We start from the raw sequence: 15,295 nt of genomic DNA, 5'->3' as shown, positions 1-15,295 counted from the left end.
GTAAACATAGAAACATAGAAAATAGGTGCAGGAGTAGGCCATTCGGCCCTTCGAGCCTGCACCACCATTCAATAAGATCATGGCTGATCATCATCTCAGTACCCCTTTCCTGCTTTCTCTCCATATTCCTTGATCCCTTTAGCTGTAAGGGGCATATCTAACTCCCTCTTGACTATATCCAACGAACTGGCATCAACAACTCTCTGCAGCAGAGAATTCCACAGGTTAACAACTCTCTGAGTGAAGAAGTTTCTCCTCATCTCAGTGCTAAATGGCTTACCCATTATCCTTAGACTGTGTCCCCTGGTTCTGGACTTCCCCAATATTAGGAACATTCTTCCTGCATCTAACGTGTCCAGTCCGAACAACCGCGCGAAAATGCAAAGAACAGTCGGCATCCTGGAGAAGTTCTCAAGGGGACAATTGGAAGGCCTTTGTGGAGAGAAACGACCAATACTTTGTGGCCAACAAGCTGGAAGGGGATGAGAATGCCACCAAACGAAGGCCGATTCTCCTAACTGTCTGTGGGACAACAACCTATGGCTTCATGAAGAATCTCCTGGCCCCAGCAAAACCAAGAGAGAAATCCTACGAAGAATTGTGCACGCTGGTCCGGGAGCACCTAAATCCTAAGAAAAGCGTTTTGATGGCGAGCTATGTCGCTGAACTATGGCGCCTCGCAGGACATTGTAAGTTTGAGGGATTCTTAGAACAAATGCTCAGGGACCTTTTTTGTTCTGGGCATCAGACATGAGGCAATCCATCGTTAACAGTTGACTATAGAAACTCCGAATCTGAGTAAAGCCATAACGATAACCTAGGCATTTATGTCCACCAGCAACAACACCAAGCAGATTTCGCAGAACAAAGAAGTTTCGGTCAGTACTGGGCATAAAGTAACGTCGGTTTTGAGCAGAAATGTACATGGCAGAACGTACACACCGCCTGTTGTGGCCTGACCTCAATTGACCCAGAGTCTGCCATCATCTGTTAATGCGAGGCAGTTAACAGCCTGTTGGCGCTGCGGAAGTGATCATCGGCCCCATCAATGCCACTTTAAGCACTATGCGTGCAATGGTTGAAGAACAATGGGACACCTCCAACGAATGTGCATGTCATGTATTCTACCATCAATGTAACCCATGTATAAACTGACCTAAATTGTACACTGTGAGAACAATGACCACTCGGTGGTGAACTTGTGGGAGACACCCCTAACCTGGACTTTCAGGTATAAAAGGAGAAGCTCCACCCACCTTCATCACTTGAGTGCTAGCTAATAAAGGACTGGTCACAGAGTGACCTTCTCTCAAACATGGGCCTCGTGTGCATTTATACTGTATAGTATGGACACATTATTGACGACGAGAAACTGGGATTTAAATCACGCGAGCATATTGAGAGACTGCAGCAAAGTTTCGTCACTAAGGAATGGTTGGGACAGGAGTCGGCCGACAAACGCAGGGCTCATCTGACGGCTTGTGGATCCAGGATGTACTCCCTGATGAAGGACCTTCTAGTGCCAGAGAAGCCGGCGGACAAGACGTTTGAAGAGCTCAGTAAGTTGATCGGGGAACACTTTAAACCGGCGAGCAGCATGCACATGGCGAGACATCGGTTTTACACACACCGCGGCGAGAAGGGCAAAGCGTTCCAGACTTCGCGGCAGATCTCCGGGGCCTGGCGAGCCTATGTAAGTTCCCAGATGCATGCAGAGAGGAGATGCTGCGAGACTTTTTTATTGAGGGCATCGGGCACGCTGGGGTTTTCAGGAAACCGATTGAGACCAAAGACTTGACCTTGGAAACGGCGGCCTTGATGGCCCAGACTTTTATCTCAGGGGAGGAAGAGACCAGAATGATGTTTGACAAAATCTGGGCTCAAATGCAGCAAATGGACAGGGAATCAACATTGTTAAAGCCTGCACACAGTTCTCCAGGCAGACAAGGGCAATCGGACATGCCCCAACATGTAGTCAAACCCAGAGGGGGAATTCAACAGAGACAATGGCTAGCTGAACAGTGATTCATGCCATTGCAAGGGACAATGCGGCCAGTAATGGGGCCATCAACACCTGTTAATGGTGCACTTAAGGACAGTCACATAGACAGTCAGAGACGATCGACTGGAAAAGGACCTTTTGTTTCCAACAACTGCTCATGTTGGAGGTGTGGAGGCACACACCCAGCCAGAGTTTGCAGGTATCAGCAATATACCTGCAGAAACTGCAATGTCAGCGGTCACTTGGCACGTATGTGCAGGAAGCTTGCAGCTAGGCTGATGTACGAGGAGGACGGGCCCGATGTAAGCCCTACGAGGCCAAATGAACACTGGGGGAAATCGCTGGAAGCTGAAGTTCAGTGAGTTCATGTGGAGCACATATACAGTTTATACACCAGGACGTCACCGATAATGATGAAAGTGCTCCTCAATTGCATCCCAGTATCAATGGAGCTAGACACGGGGGCCAGCTAGTCCCTGATGTGTATCAAACAGTTCGAAAAGTTGTGGGCATCCAAGGCCAGGAGGCAAAAATTGTCGCCGATTGATGCACAGCTACGGACATACACAAAGGAGATAATTCCGGTGATAGGCAGTGCCACGGTAGTCGTGACCCACAAAGATTCGGAGAACAGGTTGCCACTCTGGATTGTACCGGGGGACGGTCCTGCACTCCTGGGGAGGAGTCGGCTTGCTGTCATGAACTGGAAATGGGGCGATGTCAATGCAATTTCTTCTGTGGAGCGAGTATCATGCTCACAGATCCTGGACAAATTTGACTCACTATTTCAACCCGGCATTGGCACTTTCATGGGGGCCAAGGTAGTGATTCACATAAACCCGGACGCCAGGCCAGTACACCACAAGGCCAGAGCGGTGCTGTACGTGATGCGGGAAAAAATAGAAGACGAATTGGACCGCCTGCTGAGGGAAGGCATCATCTCGCCAGTCGAATTCAGTGACTGGGCGAGCCCGATTGTGCTGGTGCTCAAGGCGGATGGGTCGGTCAGGATATGTGGTGATTACAAGGCCACCATCAATCGGGTGTCACTCCAAGACCAGTACCCGCTACCGAGAGTGGAGGATCTCTTTGCGACGCTATCCAGTGACAAACTTTTTTCAAAATTGGACCTGACCTCAGCTTACATGACCCAGGAGCTGGTGAGTGAGTCGAAGAAGCTGACCACCATCGCGACACACAAGGGGTTGTTTGAGTACAACAGATGCCCGTTTGGGATTCGTTCGGCCGCTGCGATCTTTCAACGAAATAAGGACATATTAGTGCAGGCAAACTGCAAACCCTGCAAATCACCACATTACAGAGGAAGATCAATCCACAATGGATCAGACTGAGTTGGAAACTCGTACAGAGGAGGCAGAAATGTACGGGGTACACACGTTCACGACAAAATGCCCACCAATAATGTTGAAAGTTGTACAGAATGGCATTCCAGTATCTATGCAGCTGGACACGGGGTCAAGTCAGTCCATAATGAGTAAAAAGGCCTTCGACAGGCTTGGGGAAGGGAGGCACACAGGCCCAAACTCAGCCCCATTCACACTAAGCTAAGAACTTGCATCAAGGAACTAATCCCTGTAAATGGCAGTGCAGAAGTCAAAGTCGCCTATGATGGAGCAGTACATGAACTCCCGCTGTGGATTGTGCCAGGGGATGGCCCCACGTTGTTTGGCAGAAGCTGGCTGGGGACAATCCGCTGGAACTGGGACGACATCCGAGCGCTTTCGTCTGTCGACGACGCCCCATGTACCCAGGTTCTAAGCAAGTTCCCATCGCTATATGAGCCAGGCATTGGAAGCTTCTCGAGGGTGAAAGTGCAGATCCATTTGATTCCCGGTATGCGAACCATCCACAAGGCTTGGGCGGTACCGCACATGATGTGTGAAAAAGTGGAAATTGAGCTGGACAGGCTGCAATGTGAAGGCACCAGCGCGCCGGTGGAATTCAACGACTGGGTCAGCCTGATTGTCCCGATACTTAAGGAGGATGGTACGGTTAGAATTTGCGGGAACTATAAAGTAACGATTAACCATTTTTCGCTGCAGGACCAGTACCGCTATGCAAGGCAGATGACCTATTTGCGACCCTGGCTGGAGGGAAGACGTTCACTAAGCTGGATCTGACCTCGGCCTACATGATGCAGGAGCTGAAGGAGTCTTCGAAAGGCCTCACCTGCATCAACACACACAAAGGTCTGTTTATCTACAACCGGTGCCCGTTCGGGATTCGGTTGGCCGCGGCGATCTTCCAGTGAAACATGGAGAGCCTGCTAAAGTCGGTTCCTTGCACAGTGGTCTTCCAGGACAACATATTGGTTACAGGTCGGGACACCATGGAGCACTTGAAGAATCTGGAGGAGGTTCTTAGTCGGTTGGATCGCGTGGGGCTCAGGTTGAAACGCTCAAAGTGTATTTTCCTGGCACAGGACGTCGAATTCTTAGGAAGGAGAATCGCAGCAGACGGCATCAGACCCACCGACACCAAGACGGAGGCCATCAAAAACGCGCCGCGACCACAGAACGTGACGGAGCTGCGGTCGTTCCTGGGACTCCTTAACTATTTCGGTAATTTCCTACCTGGGTTAAGCGACCTGCTAGAACCCCTACATGCGTACATACGCTACTGCGCAAGGGAGACGACTGGGTATGGGGGAATTCACCAGAGGCTGCTATTAAGAAAGCCAGAAATTTATTGTGTTCAAACAAACTGCTTGTCCTGTATAATCCATGTAAATGATTAGTGTTAGCTTGCGATGAGTCATCTAATGATGCATTTGGAATTAATGGATGTACAGCCCCATTAGATGCAAGTGTAAGGCTCAAATGAAAGGGCTCCTCAACTGTGAGTATGCACACATTACATATAGATGCCTCACCACTAAAATGTTGTTTTACTAACTAGAAACAGAAGCAGGTAAATAAGAGTTGATGAAGGAGAAACTCAGAGGCCGAAGATCAATAGTAGGGGGAGCATGTACTCACTTACAGCATTCGAGTGATGTCGTTGAATCTCTTCATGTACTGAGGTCCCCAATACCTCTACAGCCACGTTTGCCATTGCATCTTTCAATATCTGCCGAGAGGGCCTGTCAGAATTGGGAAATCTCCTTCCCTCCACAGCTTGTATCAATATATCAATTTTGGCATCTGAAAATCAGCTTGCCTTCCTGGAACCTGTCTGACTTGCCATTTTACAATATCATAAACAGCTAACACACCAATGATTGGGATCACAATGAGCAGTACCTACCTGAAAAACCTGCCCTTTAAGAAGGCAGGGAGCAGCTGCCTCATTCCCAGTCAATGCAAGTCAGGTGAATTTCGTGACTCAATCGGTGATCCTGCCACTACAACGTTCCACAGAGGCCATTTCCACCCCAAATACTGCCCCATTCATTTTTAAATTTCGAAGTGCCCAAAATCACTCTAATCAGCGTCCCATCAAATAAATCGGAAGGTGCATCCCCGGAGGGCAATTTTGGCCCCAAAAACTCTGCTACCAGCAAACTAATGCCTATATTCATTGTAAACAAGGCCTCTGTCACTTTCTGATCCATCTGTGGATAGTGAACTGACCAACTGATTTGACATACGTCACTAGTGATGTCTTGGAAACATACAAGGGACATAAAGGTCCATGGGTGATCTGTCCCTGTGGTACACATTCTCCAGGAGATGTCACAGGCTTTTTGGAGCTTACTTTGTGAAGCAAAGGCACTGAAGTGTTGTGTCTGTAAGCAGTCTAGTAATGACTCCACAAGATAAGGTATTGCACTTGAACTGTTGTGATCTTAGTCCATTTATTGCAGCTCCCTTTTATATTTGGTTACCTGCAGTGTGCAGGTGACATCTAGGTCTACCCAAGTTGCACCCTCTGGTGGTACAGGCATATTGTATACAGTGTGAAGATACATTCAATGATCTTATGTAACTGTACATTAAGTGTACAGGGTATATACATACACAACATCACTCCCCCCGAAGTCTTGTGTCACTGGCCTTTGCACTGTGTGCTCTGGCCCTCGACATGAGTGCCCAAAGCCTTTGCACTTTGTCTGTGCTTGGGAATGGCTCTCTCCCTGTAGACCCCCAAATCCTTATTGCCATAACATTGGGAAATGGTCAGCAGTGGACAGTAGGAGGTTGTAGTGGGGGTTGTGTGGGTTCTGGGTGTGATCCATGTGTGTCCATGGCTACACACATCCATTTCCCGCCGCCCCCCCCCCCCCATACATAGACCGTGTGTCTGGCTCGACATCTGCATTAGCATACATGTACAGAGAATAAAAAATAGGATTGGTTATATCACTGTTTGGGTTCAGCAGTAGTGGAACAAGTACATATTACAAGTAAGGTACATACATGGTATTACAGTCTTGCCCCAGGAGTGTAGGTGCAGGTGGGTGAGGACGCTAGTTCCAGAGTAACCGGACTGTGTACAGGTTGTCTGATGGCGGCGCTGCGTCCTCTGCCAGCTGGGTGGGCTTGGATCGCTCACCTGGCTGAGTCTCAGGGCCTTTGCAGTTGCCTATTGGTGGGCAGAGCCACAGCAATGTGTGGTCCTCCTGTCCTCTGAGGGCTGCAGGGTCTCCCATGCTGCCCTTCAGCGGTGGTGGGAGCCTGGTCATCCCAGGTCCCGTCGGGAGGGCTGGAAGGTGCTGGCCTCTTGCTCCCGGTGCTGGTCCTGGTGGCCAGAGAGGTAGGGTCGATCTGGGGCAGGGTGCCTGTGCCGTCCTCTGATCGCCGGCCCTGCTGTGGGTATGCTCCCACTGTGTGTGTCCACACTCCTTGGGGCATCACATTGGTCCCGGGGACGCAGGATACATGATTGGATAGCCCGCTGGACCTGGGTGCTTCCCATGGGAGGTTGCCCTTGGTTTTGTTGGCGTACATGTGGAACCCGGCATCACACATTATTCCATCATTTACATTCATGATACATTGGCTCCGATCGCAATCACCCGACTCGACATTGTTAGTTGTCTTTATAAATTCACATTTGTCAATTACATCTTTTCCCTCAATTACATATTTTCCCTGCATGCTACCGGTATCGCTGTACAAGATTACATTTAGATACTTGTATCCATCAATTACATCTTTTCCACGTATCCTACCGGCATCGCTGTTCAACGGTACATTTAGATACTTGCATTTGTTAATTATATCTCTTTCATTAGTATCACAGGCATCGCTGTACAAAGAGTGGAATTGTCCCTTTAATTGCTTTGGGTTGCCGGTCTCCTTTAAGAGGGCCTTGCAATCTTTATCCCAATCCGGTTCGCTGCTCCCTCAACACTGCCCCTCGTGGTCTGGTCGTGGCCATCTTGATTTCAGGCGCTTCACCTCGTTGTGCGGGCGCCATCTTTTCTCTCTCCACGAGGTAGACTGTGGTGATCCTTCTCTCCTCAGGTTCTGCCACTGAAGCCGGGAATTTACCTTCTGCGTCGATCTTCTTCCTTTGGAGTTCCGCCATTGGAGCCTGGAAGGTGAGGTCTGGTCGTTCGGGTTGGATCATCTCGCCGTTGGGTAGAGCAGTCTGTGTCGTCGAGTTAGGATCTTCAGGTGCTGCGATGGACGTCAATCGCCGGAGCATGGAGGCTTTCCCAGCTCCAACAGATTTGGATTTGTTTCATCCATCTCCTTCCTAGCAGCGTTGGACCATCGCCAGCAATGATCCACAAAGGTAGCTTGTGTAGCACGCCGCCATAGGACACCTGGACATCCACGCTGCCAACAACTGGGATGGTGTCATTTGTGTAAGTGAGCAGCTTCACCTGGATTGGGAGCATTTTGGGTTGTTCAATAGGATTGTCCCAGAATTTCTCGAAGGCCGCCTGGTTCATCAGCGATTGGCTTGCCCCTGTGTTGACCTCTATCGAGACTGGAACACCGTTGATTTCGATTTCTATTTTCAATGGGGAACTCTCGGTGGAGCAGGTAAACACTCCGTACAACTCTTCCTGGGGATGAGCTGTCTCCTGGACTCTCTCCTCGTCTTCATCAGCGCTGGAGCCCGGGTGATCGGCCAACTCTTCAACGACTCAGTGAGTAAAATTTATTTTATATATTCGCTGGAGATAGGAGGGGAGGACGAAAACCCCCTCATTTTACCCAGAAGGAAAAGGGCTGTGGGATCTGTCTGTGCTGTGAATTGAAACCAAGACAGTTTGACATTGGCAGAGCAGTGATTGGATGGGGGAGGACACCAGAGGGCCAATGGTGGGACAGAGTCAGCCCGAAGCATGGGGCTTTCAAGCCAATGGGAGAGCACTTGCTCGAAAACTGTGGGACTGACTCACAGCCATTATCGGGCTATTGTCTTCCCCGTGTTTACACTATGGAAGGAAATTATGCAGACCTTCAGAAAACTAGGGAACCCAAAACAAACCAAGGGCCTACACAATGGCTACAGGAGGCCAACCCAATCAACACCTACTCAAACCTTGAGTAGGTTAGAAAAACTGAATTGGAGGAAAATTATGCAGACCTTCAGAAACCAGGGAACCCAAAACAACCCAAGGGCCTACACAATGGCGACAGGAGGCCAACGCAATCAACACCCATTCAAACCTTGAGTAGGTTAACATCAGTGGAAAAAACCCGCAATAATCTAAAACTGCTGCATTTTTCAAAATTGCAAAGCCCACCAATGGGAAGAATCGATTTCAGCAGGAGAGGCGGACTGGATAATCTGGCTATAAAAAGGGGGTTTTGACGTCATGTGTGTGGTTCCCTGCCCTCGTGATCCAACAACCAGCAAGCCTCTCGACACTGAAGGAAAACCAGTGTCCGAAGACACCGAAGATAGAAGAAACAAACCACCAGACCTGAAGAAGGCGCAGTAGTGAGTATAACCTCTGGTCCCCGGAACTCCCAACTCAGTTAGGCCAGGAAAGGTGGGAGGTTGGGCATTGTACTGCTAAACTTGTGTAAAGATTTTCGTTGTGTCCGTTTAGTGGGATTTAGGGAGATTGTTTTGTTGATGTATTGCTGTTTATTGAGATACACCTTGTCAAATAAATTGGAATCCTAAGTTCCTCTTGGAATCATCTTGTCTCAGTTCTATTGTATTACATCTCCTGATCATGAGTCTTATGTCAGAACAGTGTAAGGGAAGCTAGGAGCGCCTCGAAAACGCTCAACTGTGTGTCACAGGCTAGGGAAGAAGGGGTTAGGAGTGTTTGACACTCACAGGTGCCTCACAGGCTAGGCATAAGCTGTGGGGCGCACGGGTCTCAAAACCCCCTTCATAAGCTGTGGACACAGTCTCTCCAGGGCTGCTCCAAAGGCAAGAGACACCCGACCACCTCCTGAGGCACCGGTGGTTTGTCCGGTGGGGTACCAGGAGGAGCGGGGCACGCAGGTAGTAGCATACCCAGGGCTGGGGGCAGGACCAATGTGTCCCGCTCGGCAACAGGGATGTGAGGCTCCAGCCGAGGGTCAGTTAAAGGCTGGATCAGGTGACCAGGCACTGTCTGTTGCACCGGGTATGGTGGGACAGCCGGAGATAGAGGGACCAGCGCAGAAAGGTCCTGAACAAGGGCAGATGTGCCCGGTCAGGCAGTGCAAGTACGGTCCTCCACAGGCAGGTGGCCAAGGTCGGGGAGCGCTGGAGAGCGACTTTATTATTCCCCATGGAGTTCAATCACTCAGGGCCATGGTGGCCCATTTGGCCAAACTCACTCGCAGCGGGGACCCGTCTATCCACTTCATGGAGGTGATGCAGGCAGGGGAAATTAATGGGTGTGACGAGGAAGAGACAGCCAAGCTGCTGCTCTTCTCTCTGGACAGCAAATTGTACCAGGCGTACCGGCAGAATGCCGGAGGGGACAGAGTACATTTACTGAGGTCCAGAGGGCCGTCCTTGAGGCTATGGGCTTCGATGACGGCAGTCCTTTCGAATGGGATGAAAGGACAAGGCAGCTCGCAGGGGAAACCCCGCAGGCGTTTGCGGACAGGCTGTGGGTAGTATACCACGCAGCCTGTGGGGAGCTCCTCGACCGGGCGAATCTTTCCGCGGTGCAGACTGGCCGCTGGCTGAGGATGCTGGTGGGAAACTGCTTGCTCCGGTTCAAGGCCAGGGCAGAACTGTGGTTCGATTCCCAGGACCCCAACCTCACCGAGGAAGCAGTGGTCAGGCAACTGGCACTGGTCCAACGGAATGGAGGAGGGGAGGAGGAGAAAACCTCCAAAGGTCGGGTAAATGAAGTAAAACCCAACTCGATTCCCAAAAGGGAATGGCACCAGGAGGGTGGCCGCTCGATTGATAAGGAGGGAGTGTGCTACGGGTGCGGGAAAGCTGGGCATTTTAAAAGGGATTGCAGGAGTCCAGTAAAGAGTTATGGGGGGAGAAGGACAAAGGTGGATCAGGAAAAATTTTCTCAATTGGCGTAAAGCCAATTTTGCTGAGCTGAGATGGGATTTGGCCAAAGTGGACTGGAAACGGCTACTTGATGGTAAATCAGTGACAGTGCAGTGGGAGGCATTCAAGGAGGAGACACTGAGGGTACAGAGCAAGTATGTTCCCTTAAAAAAGCTAATATATCCTTCCTTAAGTAAGGTGACCAAAACTGCACGCAGTACTCCAGGTGCGGCCTCACCAATACCCTATACAATTGCAGCAGGACCTCCCTGCTTTTGTACTCCATCCCTCTCGCAATGAAGGCCAACATTCCATTCGCCTTCCTGATTACCTGCTGCACCTGCAAACTAACTTTTTGGGATTCATGCACAAGGACCTCCAGGTCCCTCTGCACCGCAGCATGTTGTAATTTCTTCCCATTCAAATAATATTCCCTTTTACTGTTTTTTTTCCTAAGGTGGATGACCTCACATTTTCCGACATTGTATTCCATCTGCCAAACCTTAGCCCATTCGCTTAACCTATCTAAATCTCTTTGCAGCCTCTCTGTGTCCTCTACACAACCCGCTTTCCCATTAATCTTTGTGTCATCTGCAAATTACACTACACTCTGTCCCCTCCTCCAGGTCATCTATGTATATTGTAAACCAGTTGTGATCCCAGCACCGATCCCTGTGGCACACCACTAACCACCGATTTCCAACCCGAAAAGGACCCATTTATCCCGACTCTCTGCTTTCTGTTAGCCAGCCAATTCTCTATCCATGCTAATACATTTCCTCTGACGCCACGTACCTTTATCTTCTGCAGTAACCTTTTGTGTGGCACCTTATCGAATGCCTTTTGGAAATCTAAATACACCACATCCATCGGTACACCTCTATCCACCATGCTCGTTATATCCTCAAAGAATTTCAGTAAGTTAGTTAAACATGATTTCCCCTTCATGAATCCATGTTGCGTCTGCTTGATTGCACTATTCCTATCGAGATGTCCCGCTATTTCTTCCTTAATGATAGCTTCAAGCATTTTCCCCACTACAGATGTTAAACTAACCGGCCTGTAGTTACCTGCCTTTTGTCTGGCCTCTTTTTTATCAAAAGTTTAAAAAAAATCTCACTTACCTTTTCTTGTAGGTCTTCAACCTGCTCCCATGCAGCGGTCTTTTCTCCTGCAGGGGTGGAGGACCACTCGGATGAATCTCGGGTGGGAGCAGGCGGGAGGACTTTTTTCGCCGTTACACGCCGACGGACGCTCCCCAGCGATCCTTCCAAACCGTTGCCGTGAGGGCCTCACCAATCTCCCACAGAGGGGAGAGCACCGAAAAAACAGGGATACCTCTGAGAAAAGTCGGCGGAAGCCGGCGGTAGGAACATCAATTTCGGTCTCTTAGAATCATTGAAATTTACAGCACGGAAGGAGGCCATTTCGGCCCATTGTGTCCGCGCCGGACGACCTTGTCACTGTATCCAAGATACTTCATGCCTAGTGTAATATACTGCTTGATGCTATAATGAAAGAGGGACATTGGACAATGAGTTGTTGTTGCATAGTTATGAGTGATTTTGAGATTATTATGCTTGATATCTCTTCCTTTTTACCTCTCTATCGCTCCTGTTATAATGAGGAATATTAAGTACCCAGTCCTTTCTCTAAACCTAAGCAACATCTCTGTTATAGCTACCATATCACATCCCTCCATAGCTACTATACCACATTCTTCCATAGTTATTAATGCTGCTAACTCTCCAGTTTGATTTTGAATGCTTTGTACATTCAAGTGTATACCACTCAATACTAACTCCAATTTCTTGTTTGGCAATCTTGCTTTTTATTCCCTTTCTGATTTGTCCTTTGTTACTTTCTTGTTTTCTGTTGTTATTTCCGACACACCATGCCCCTTTTGCTTTCCTGCTGCCTTCTTCATCTTTTGTTTTCTCCATGCCCGGTTTTATTTGTTTAAAACCTTCCCACACAGTACTGTCCAGAAAGCCACCATCCTGTACAGGTCTCTCCTGTCCCAGTACTGATTGTAATGTCTGACAGTCTCAAACCTTCATCCCAACACCACCTCTCCAACTACATGTTTACCTCCCTCACTTTGCTATTCCTCAAGTTACAAGTGCGGTAAACTAGTAAACTTGAGTGGTTTTAAACGGAGTGCTTCTAAACAGAGTGCTAAAGTTGGTAATTTGGAGGGAGAATTAGGAGCAGAGGGGGACGGAGGTAGTATATTTGTAGTGTTTTGTGTTATAAGTAAATATTTAATTTCATCTACCTAGAACTTAAACTAGATCTAGTAATTAGTTAAAAAATAAACACTAAGAGGCAGAAATTCAGTCGCGCCTCATTTGGGGCGGTAACCCAGCAGTACTTTTAGCGCCTTGAACATGTTTGCGCCTCTCATCCAGAAATTTGTCAGAATCGGTCCAAGAGCTGACAGGGGTGATAAATCAGCCATTGCAAACAGATCTGGGGGCCCTTAACGAAAGTTTGATCGGTAAATTTGGCGGACCCACTGCACATGCGTAGAACTCCAAATCAGATCTCGGGGAAAGCTGAATCTTAAAGGTGCAGCATAGTAATACACCCATTAAAGTTTTCAGAATCACTTGTTTTCAACCTGCACTGTTATGTCTGTCTGTAAATGTTGGTGTTCAGAGAGATTTAGGTGTCCTCGTACAGGAAACACAAACATTTAGCATGCAGGTACAGCAAGCAATTGGGAAGGCAAATAACATGTTGGCCATTATTGCAAGGAGCTTGGAGTACAAGAGTAAAGAAGTCTTATTACAATTGTATAGGGCTTTGGTGAGACCACACCTGGAGTACTGTGCACAGTTTTGGCCTCCTTAACTGAGAAAGGACATGCAAGCTTTTGACGTGGTGCAATAAAGGGTCACTAGATTGATCTCTGCAATGAGAGGGTTGTCCTATGAGGAGAGATTGAGTAGATTGGGCCTATACTCTCTTGAGTTTAGAAGTATAAGAGGTGATCGCATTGAAACCTATAAGATTCTGAGGGGGATTGACAGGGTAAATACTGAGAGGTTGTTTCCCCTGGTTGGAGAGCCTAGACCTCAGGAGAAGATCTGAGGACCATTCACTGAAACACATGAAGTCACTTCCAAAGGTGCACACAAATCAAGAACGCAAAGTGTTGAAAATAAAGGTTTCAATGTTTGACACCACATTAACAGAAAATTTACATGAACATTGCATAAAACATCCAAGTGCCTACACTTATGTGTTGTTAGTTAGTATGATGAGGATGAGTGTGAGGGGTGGCTAGTGAGATGGGGATGTGATAATATAGAGAGGGATGGGTGGAGTTGCAAGGTAAGTTAGTGTAAGGATGTGCAGGAGTAGGGCAGGGAAGGCAGAGTGATGGGGATGTGATGAGAGGCACAGCAGGATGAGGTTGAGTGTGGCTTTGCACTAATGTTTTATGATCTACTGAGATCATTAAAACATTTGCGGCACTGCAACCAGGTCCTCCTGACCACATCCCTGCTTGTGCCCTCCTCTGCAATGTACAACCAGGCTGCGTTGATGTTCTGGGGAGGTCATGGGAAGGAAAGAGACTCCCTGCATGCTGTGACTCCCTCCATAAGCATATGGAGAGAGTCATGGTAGAGCTTGGGCTTTTATGCAGTCATTGTCAGTGTTTGAAGTACCTCAATGTTGTAGAACACTGACAGCATGAATGTCAAAATAAAGTTGAGCATGGTCCTTTTGAAGATACTGGCTGATGATGCATCATCAAATTACGTCACCAGACCCGCTTCTTCTAATTGGCCGAGAAATGCGCATGCTGGGCCTAAAAAACCTAATCAAGGGAAATTAATTTTACAAAGTGGAATAGAGCCTGCCGCGGGGTCAGGACCTGCCACGGATCCATTTAAGGTGAGCAAAATACCGGCCATAGATTTTTGGACTCTAGGGGAATTAAGTGATATGGGGATCGGGCAGGAAAGTTGAGATAAGGTAGAAAATCAGCCGCGATCTTATTAAATGTTGGAATAGGCTCAAGGGGCCGTATCTCCTACTCCTGCTCCTAGATCTTATGTTCATCGAAAACTCTGCTGCCTGTATCCTAAGTCACACAAAGTCCCATTCACTTATCACCCCTGTGCTCGCTGACCTACATTGGGTCCTGGTCTGGCAGCACCTCAATTTTAAAATTCTCATACTTGTTTTCAAATCCCTCCAAGGCTTCGCTCCTATCTCTCTAACCTCCTCCAGCCCTACAACCCTCGAAGATCTCTATGCTCCTCCAATTCTGGCCTCTTGCACATCCCCAATTTTAATTGCTCTGTTATTGGCGGCTGTACGTTCAATTCCCTAGGCCCTGAGCTCTGGGATTCCCTCCCTAAATCTCTCTGCTTCTCTACCTCTCTTGTTTTCTTCAAAACACTCCTTAAAACCTCTTTGGCAAAGCTTATGGTCATCTGTCCTAACATCTCGTGGTTCGGTGATAATTTTTCTTTGATAACGCTCCTGTGAAGCTCTTTAGGACATTTTACTATATTAAAGTGCTATATAAATACAAGTTGTTGTTTATATTTTTATTCTACTCAGTGGCAATATGGAGTAAGGCCTGGAGTTGGTCGAGGTCGTCCTGCAAGGCCATCTGTAGTGTCCCCCACCCCACTACTGTCGTCTTTCCCAGCAGCCTTCCACCAGCCGTGGTGCAGCCACTAGGGTAGCACTTCATAGGAGCACTAGGACAGGCAAAGGCACACGGAAGACATAGAAACATAGAAAATAGATGCAGGAGCAGGCCATTCGGCCCTTCGAGTCTGCACCACCATTCAATATAATCATGGCTGATCAGGTAACTTTAGTACCCCACTCCTGCCTTCTCTCCATACCCCCTGATCCCTTTAGCTGTAAGGGCCACATCTATCT

Source organism: Pristiophorus japonicus, chromosome 7 (assembly GCF_044704955.1).
Source record: "Pristiophorus japonicus isolate sPriJap1 chromosome 7, sPriJap1.hap1, whole genome shotgun sequence".
Classification (NCBI taxonomy): Eukaryota; Metazoa; Chordata; class Chondrichthyes; family Pristiophoridae; genus Pristiophorus; species Pristiophorus japonicus.
Note: the sequence above shows the minus strand (reverse complement) of the source record.